Below are 9,283 nucleotides of genomic sequence, written 5' to 3'. Positions count from 1 at the left end.
GATGTTCATGGAGAAGTTGGACGCAAACAGGTATGCAAGCGTCTTGGAATTATTAATGCACCCAGCCGGCAGGTTGCCAAACCATCGTTGGGCTATGCCCTTCAACGTAGTTGGGAAGCATCTGCACCAGGCGGCGTCATCCAACCCCTGTAGGTACATGAGGTTGGTGTATGCCATAAGGTGGTCTTCTGGTTAGTGGTACCGTCGTAGGTACCGACCAACACATTTTTAACCTTGGCCGGCTGTGCCGCCTCGGTTATTTCCCGGGAGAAAGCCGAAGGCTGTTCCCCAAGGTTTAGAAGCCTGAGCTGCCAGTCCATAGGCTGGACCTGGTATGCTGCCTGACCCCCGAAGGGAGCCGACTGCATGAATGAAGATCCATACGGGGCGTATTGCTGTTGGGGCACATACGGAGCTTGCTGGATCACGTGAGGGCCAGTACGTGCGGACACGCCGCGCGACTGACTCCCTTGCTGCGTCTCTGAATGCTTCATTGAAGCATTTTGGAAACTGTCTGAGTAGGTTGACGTAGAGGCCAACTGAGACATGCACTGACTTCTCTTCTCCTGGATGAACATCCGGGCGTTAGAGAAAGTCTTCTTTGACCCATCCGGCTGTGTATGCCGGATGGACTTCCTTTGCCCTGATTTAGGGAAACTAAGCTGGGAGAGGTTGATCAGGGGGCCCATCCGTCCCCTTGGGTTTAGGGTGCGGAGTAGGCACTCAGTCTTTGATTTGCTTCTTCCCGGAGGGAGAAGTCTTCTTTGTTGACTGACCCTTTCTTGAGCCAGCTGACTTCTTGATTATGTCTTTGATTTCCCCCTTGAAACTAGTCATGAGATTCATGAGTTCGTCTCTGATGACGGGGGCAGCACCCTCCGCCGCCTAGGGTTGTCCAGGGTGCTTGCCGCCTGGGTTGTTGGGACAAGATTTGTCTTGGCCCCGTTCCTTCTTTTCTTTGGAACGGGTGCGTCTTGAACGAAATGACCCGTCTGGGGCCATGTATGTGTCGACATCATAGTCGTCACCACTGTCATGGTCCTTATGGACCTCAGGGTCAGCCGTAGATCAGCTGCCCTTTGCATTTGGTACAGTGTCGGATGCCATCTCAGTAGTACTCTCCCCATAGACGGCGCCAAATGTTACGGGTGTTTTTGGTCCCTCGAGAGAGTTACAATAATGGGTATGAGCGCCTGCCTCCTGTACCTGCAAAACCACGAAACTCCGGTTGGGTGGAGTTCCGCCTCCGAAGATCAAGTTAGAATGATTCCGGATGAGTAAGCCTGCGAAAAGTAAAAACAATTGTTTCTCTCTGATTCAGGGAGATTCCGCAATTAATATTGCTCGGGATTTGTGTATGTATTTATGAATGCCCAATAAATGAGGAGGATTCCTCTATTTATAGCAGATGAGAATTTGCTCCCTGATTGGGGGGTTCAATACCACGTGGCATCGTCTGAGTGGATCCCCTTGGGCCTGTAAGAGGGTGACACGTGTCAGGCCCTCATTGGGTCACATGGTAGGGGTAATTTTTACCCTAATCAAGTGTGTAGTATGATTTACAGCACCGTTTCTTGTGTTGCAAGGATGTGATGGTCATAAATCATTTGCACAAGTGATAGTTTAGAACTGGACTGGATAGACCTATGAGAGTACTTTAAGAGATTCGAAATCGTCATAAGTACATTTCTCATTATAGCTATCAGAACTTATTTCCTCGACCATGAGTATTGTGAAGTTTTCTTGTTTGAGTACTAGTCTCTTTGATGTTGCCTAACGTCTGCCGTAACTAGGGATCATAACGGGAACACTCGGGAGATTAGGTCCTCTTAGTAAGAGAAACTTACAGTACAAGACTGGGAATGTCCCCCTATAAACAATAAGGAACATGTCTTTGTTGTTTATAAGGCCGCTCGAAGAGCGAGACTGTGAAAATGCATGGCCGTGCTAAGATGGATTTTAGAAATCATCTGCTTATTGTTAGTCGAACTCGGAGATCGAGAAACACTTCTGAACGTTATAAGGATGACGATGAATCTTACCTTATAGTTCACGAAGAGACATTAAGCGACATAGGAAATGGGCTATACACTGTACGCACACTTGTCCGAAAGGACAATTGGGAGATTGAAAGGAATGGTGTCCTTCCAAAAAGTGTATTATTCTGATAGAGGGTTCAAAATTATTACAGAGCTAATTCTTCAGTAAGGTGAAGTGATCGGAATGCCTAGGTGGAGGCCGCTTCCGATCAGTAATATTAAGGTATAATTAATATTACAGCTTAATCTTAACTGAACCCTTCGGGTCGAACCCAATCGAACAACCGATCCGAGACGACGAGTCAATCCGAAGGATTTAATGAGTAGTCGGAGTTTTACGAACACAGACGTCGGATATCGAGCCTAGGGCATCGAAACCGAGCGTCGCAAAATCATAAGCAACAAATATTGGCCTAGCCTTGTGAGTGCTAGGCTAGGTTAGTTCATCGCAAGCCTAGGCGCACCATGTGTGTGCTAGGCGCGCCATGTGTGCTAGGCGCACAGGGCAGCCCATCGCAGCAGCATGCTTGCGTGTGTGCGTTCCTTCGCATGGCACAGCACCACCACAGCATGCGTGCTTGGGTGCCTAGATGCCATCGCAGCCTTCGCATGGCATAGCATCACCATCGCACATCCCTTCGCACAAGCACAGCACCATTGCAGTGCTAGGCACTAGCGTGTGTGCGTGCGTGTGTGCCTTCGCACAACATAGCACCATCGCAGTGCTGGGCACTTGCGTGTGTGTGTGTGTATGCCTAGGCCTATCGCCACGCACCAGCCATCTAGCATATGTGTTGGGCGCATATGTGAGTGCTGAGGCCAGTAGCTTACGAGGCAATGCCCAGCATGCGTGGCTCGCTAACAGCACGCATGCTGGCCTTGCATGTGTGTGTGCGTTGGCTAGGCAGCAGCACCACGCTAGTAGCATCCAGCGCCCAGCAAGCAGCAGCAGCGAGGGGCCTCGCCCAGCACAGCAGCATGCGTGGCTCGCTAGCAGCACGCATGTGCTGGCTGGGGGCTGATGCGTGCTAGCTGTGCATGCTGGCGTGCTAGCTGGCAGCCAGCCCAGTTGCTTTGCTTGAGGCGGTTTGAGGAGAGTGGGGACTAAGGCTTGGAGCCATGCCTTAGGGAGCAAGGCAATGGTCCCCCCCAAGGGACATGGTCCTCACCTAACTCTCTCTCTCCCATTGACACTTGTTGCATAGTGATTGTGATTGCATTTGATTAATTATTTAATTTAGAATTAAATAAATTATCACAATTGCACATGATCCCACATTGATCATGAAATGGGATTCAAGTTCCCATTCTCTATAAATACCCACTTGGTTGGGATTTTGAGAAGACACACTTGAGTGGAGCTATAAAGGCATCTCCATTGTTGAGAATACCTTAAGTTCGTAAAACTCCAAAGTTTATATTTTGTTCGGGTCTCGACTAACCTTCGGGACTTAGGACGATAGGGTCGGGTTCGAGGGCCCGACTAACCTTCGGGACTTAGGAAGATCGGGTCGGGTTCGAGGGTACGAACCGTCGGAGGCCTTGCATTTGCGAGGTTGAAGTAAGAGCTCTTTTAGCGAGCGAAGCACGCGTCTAGGGTATAATTATTTATCCCTTCTTCTTTTAATTATATATTAATTATGTTTTGCATGCTTTAATTGCTTTAGTTATCGGGGCGGGTCTTGGGGGGTTTCTTTCCGCGTAGTGAGGGTCACTACGAAACCTTGCAAAATAAAAATATTAGCCAAATGTACATATCCCCTATCAAATAATACATATCTTCTAACAAACTATAGATATCCTCTATCAAATAACACATATCCTCCACCAAGTACTACATCATATCCTCTAACAAACTGTACGTATCCTCTATCAAAGGTAAATTGTACATATCCTCTATCAAATACTACATATCCTCTAACAAACTGTACATATCCTCAACCAAATACTACATCATATTCCCTGATAAATTGTACGTATCCTCTATCAAAGATAAATTGTACATATCCTTTAACAAACTGTACATATGCTCCAACAAATAATATATATCATCAAACAAACTGTACGTTTCCTCTATCAAATAACACATATCCTCCAACAAGTTGTATATATCCTCTATCAAATAATACATATCCTCCATCAAATACTACATATCATATATAATTGCCGCACGAATTCTTTAGTGCGGCCTTCCACACCCAATACCTTCTCTTTTTTCTTATTATTGTACACGCATTGCGTGTGTGTGCAATATAAGTAATCTATCAAGCTAAGAGGTACATGCTACGCGTGTACAATATAAAAAAATTAGAAGAATAATGAAAAAATAAATAAAAAAAAACCTGCGCCCGTCATTAACCTAAAATCACCAGCCATGTGTATTAAGAGTTGTGAAACTGAGAATACAGACGAAATATTTACTAAAAGCATGAGAAAGAAAGAAGAACAAAAAACCATTATATTAATGAAAAAATTTAGGAGGATTTTTTTCCAATAAATAAATAAATAAAGAGAAGTTTCATTGTTTAGTGGGAGTGAGAACACTTAACTGAAGATATAATTTATGTGGAAGAAAGGGAGTAGTTAAGGGTAGTCATGATAGGATATTTTTCTAAAAAAATAATTCTTAATTTTTAATTGTAATTGTGAATAATAGAGGTAATTTTACAACTTGAGAGGGGTAATTTGGGGATAGTGAAATTTATCACCCAAAAGGTCCTTTCACTTTATACATAGGATATGATAGGATATAGGAAATTTTAACGTGAATAATCCAACCTTTCGCCAATTCTCCCAAGATAATCCAACCTTTAGATTAACCCTGAATAATTCCACCTTTGATATCTATTCTCCCATACCGAGCCTAAGTGACCGGTTACCTGAAGATCAGATAATTTTATTTTTTTTTCCTTTTTTTTTTAAAAAAAAAAAACCAGTTTCTCTCTCTTCCCCCTCCATGAACACCTTTCTTCCCCTTTCCTCCATGAACACAACCTTCATCCTAACCTCCAATCCTCCATGACCACCTCCTTCATCCACCCTCCATCACCAGGAACCATAATCACCACCACGAAATCGGCCGAAATCCCGACCCACCCCATTTTCGTCCCGGCGGCCACCTCCTTCATCCTTCCCCCATCAGCACGAACCACAATCACCACCACAAAGAGAGATAGAAGAAAAACGGGGAAAGGGAGGTTTAGGAAGTGGAGGCAAGAGGAGGTGGTTTCCATGGGTTTTGGTGTGACGGTGGGGGTTTGTGGGTTGGTTGATGGTGGTGCGGAGGTGGGATGGTGGGTGGGGGTTTTTGAGCTAGTTGATTTTCGTCACGGGAAGAAAAATGGTGGAACGATGGGGGTTTCTGGATTGGTTGATGATGTTGCGGAGGTGAGTTGGTTGATATGGTGGTGCGGAGGTGGAACGGTGGGGTGTTGCCATTGGTTTTGGTGATGGTGGATCGATGGTGGTGGGAAGGTAAGGGTGGGATTTCTGATTTTTTTTTTTTTTCATTTTTTTTTGGGATTTTTAAATTTTTTTTTTTTTTTTTCTGGGATTTTTTTTATGAAAATTAAGTTTTCAATTAAAAAAAACCAATAAGATACTGACACGTGGCTTGACAACTGGTCATATATGGGGTATGGTGACTTGCTTGGGGTGGTGTGGGAGAATAATAAGTAAAGGTGGGATTATTCAGCGTTATTCTAAAGGTTGGATTATTTTAGGAGAATCAGCAAAATGTTGGATTATTCATGTTAAATTTTCCTAGGATATATTATTAGATAGTTGAACCATAAAATATCAAATACTATAAAAGGCTAAATAGGAAGAAAAAAAAATTACTAATTATTTACTCTTTTTTGTGAACATATAATATATTCATTATTTCGAGGAAATTTTGTGAACATATATATTTTACCATGTAATTATAGGTAGAAAGAGATATATATCACAATATTATGAGGGTTAAAAGAACAAACTAATTAGTTTAACTACCTTAAACTCATGTTGGTTTTATACAAACCATTTGTAATTAATATGAAGTAATGTTATATTGACGATTGATTATTTGGTTCCAATTTGTTACTTTTAACCAATGTAATTTTCTTTTTCATAAAATTTTTCTTTTTTAAGGATACAGATTATACCATTACATGTTTAAATTACCTAAATATGTTCATTTACTATCTAAAGAAATATAAAGAGAATTTTTTGTGAGGAGGGAAGGGGGGAGGGCAAAATCATGGGTGGAGGAAGGGATTTGAGCCGAAATCGAGGGTGGGGATGGTTTTCGGTGGAGCTGGGAAGGAGGGGTGGGTGTAATACCCGGGAAATTTCCTCATTTTTAAAATATCATTTTACCTTTATTGAAATATAAACTTATTAAATAACCAAAATATTACCGTCACCCTAATAACGGCAAGGGCTTTTCAAAGTAACACAACGGTAGTCTTAAAACCAAACCAACAATAAATAAATTAACAACGTACATTCAAAATACTTCAAAACCAAACCAATTAAAAATTAGCTACAAGTTGGAACCAACATGGCCCATAAAAACCAATGATTCAAAATGTAAGTAACCAAATAACGTTAGTAAAATAATAATCCTATAATAATTCAAAGATAAATATAAGTCGATGAAAGCAATAACTGATTGTTTTCAACATTTTTTCCATCATACTTTTCATGCTTCAAGTACATATCACGCACTTTCACTTTATTGAATCTCATTACTTCCATAAGATAGAACATCGTAGGGCTAATATAAAGAAAAACCAAACACAAACAACAAAGTACAAAACAACAAAGCTGAGAGTACATATGCACCTACAATAACATGATAGTCCTAGCAATAAATAAATAAAACATACTTGTCATACAAGTACAAGTCAACTTGCCTTTGACTCATAACTATAATATTTTTCATTAATAAAATAACTTTGGATAACGCATTGAACATGTTTCAATACCTTCCTTAACTAGCCCTTTAATAAATATTGGCCATCTAACTTAGGAGCTACCAAGCTAGCACTACTATGTCACAACAGTGACGGAAATCTAGCGGGGTAATAGTAAAAGAAAGTACAGCGTCATGGACCCATGTAGAAGTCATGCTCAAATATAAAGTGGCATAACTCCCCCTCATGCTCATACTCAAGGTATATACGTTCCTAGAGTTTTGGTGCGTATCGTCTTATACTTTACGTGATTTACATATTAAATTTATGATGACTCCAACCAATCAATCAAGAAATAATCCATACAACAACTATAAACACAAATCAATTTAATTCTTGAATTAATTAGTGTTCACATACATACAATTTATTTTAACTAGTCTTTCTTGCCTTATTTTGAACATAAAATTGCACTATTATTACCTTGGTGCATAAAATGCACTAATAAACCTTCCTTGACTTGATCTTAACTTAAATGAGCGAGTAATAAATAAAATAACTTGTGAGTAATAATAAATAAAATAACTTGCTTGACTTAACTCCAGTAAATATATGGGTGAGAAATAATATGAATCATGCTTAATAATTCTAACTTTAGCTCAATCTTTTCAATAATTATAAGCCTTGCTTATTAATGTAACACCCCCAATCGCCCTCTACGGAAATACTAGTATAATACGTATAATTATATCGTAGAAATAGACTTAGGCGTATTACCGCCGCGTGATTACGCACGCCTACTCAAAATACTTAACTCAATACCAAAACTTGCAGCGGAAACTCAAACTCTTCTTTTATTAATACTTTAAATAGAAATTGTCATTGTTATGATTACTCAAAAATAAAAACAAAACAACCAACATCCCCAAACTAGGTGAAGTGAATCCTGAGACTCCTAAAATGCTCAAATCATGACTCCACCTAAAATAGTCAACACTGCTCTCCATCAAGGTAAATAGGGCGAACCAAAATAAATAGAAAGTACAATTAGCAAAATATGCCAAGTACATTTAAGTGCAATATAAGTCAACTCAATTTATTAGCAAACATGCTTTCAAAACCAATCATGAAAAATTCCAATATTTATTTTAATAATCCAAACCTCATAATTCAAAACCAATTCTTAATATTCTCAAAATAATTTCAATAACTCAATAATTCAATAATAATGATTTATAAAATCAATACCTCTTTTTAAAACCCAATTCCTCTCCTAAGTGTGCACACCCCCCAAGTTATTAGTATCTTTATATTGAAAAGCTATCTTTGAGGAAAGACTATGTTATACAAAGTCCATAGTCTTATCAACCAAATCTGCATAGTGGGATTAATATAATCTTGGTTGTAAAGCTTTAATAATAATTCAATAATTCCTCATAAACTTATCCTTTAATTAAATCAATAAATCAACCTTTATAACAGGTAACTCAAAAAATCCTTTTTATTCAATTCCACATGCTTTCAAAATCAAACTTTTTTTAATCATATAAATAATTCAAACCATTCAAAACATGATATTAAAAATCCACCTTCAAATATATTTATTTTAAAACATGAATTCTCAAGATTATTTCATAAACGGTATTCAAATCAATTAATTCAATCACCAATAAAATCATATGAAACAGATTCATACCAATCACTTTTAAAGGTATCTAGCCACCTAATCTAAACATACTTTGAATCCTTGCTTAGCAACACACAAAGAACCTCAAGCACTCTAGTCAAAAACACCCTACAATTAAATATAACCTTAATCAATATAAGGTCATCAGATAATTACAACAATTAAAATAAAACTCCCAACTCTATGTACATGAACCCAATAAAATTTATTTTCATAGACGTGAATAATTTTCTGATTTTATTTAATTTAAAACATTAATAATAATTTTTGTAAAACCATAATAGTAGTAGTAATAATAATAATAATAATAATAATAATAATAATAATAATAATAATAATAATAATAATAATCAATAACTATATACTAAATGACACTCCATCAATAACACATGTCATCTCTTGCTGTGTCCTTTTTTTTTCCTGAATAAAATTTTATAATAGAAACAATCTTATACAAAAATAATTCCCTAAACTTATAAAATATAATTACTTAAAATAATAAAAGATTTGACATATCTTTAGCATAGATATTTACATAGCTATAAAAATAAATTCTTAACATAATTTTGATTATTTTCTATATCACTTTATATCTAACATATCTTTCGTAATCTTTTATTTTGATTAAAATTTGTCAACATATTTTTAGAATTTTTTTT

Source organism: Chenopodium quinoa, unplaced genomic scaffold (assembly GCF_001683475.1).
Source record: "Chenopodium quinoa cultivar QQ74 unplaced genomic scaffold, ASM168347v1, whole genome shotgun sequence".
In the NCBI taxonomy this organism is placed as follows: domain Eukaryota; kingdom Viridiplantae; phylum Streptophyta; class Magnoliopsida; order Caryophyllales; family Amaranthaceae; genus Chenopodium; species Chenopodium quinoa.
Note: the sequence above shows the minus strand (reverse complement) of the source record.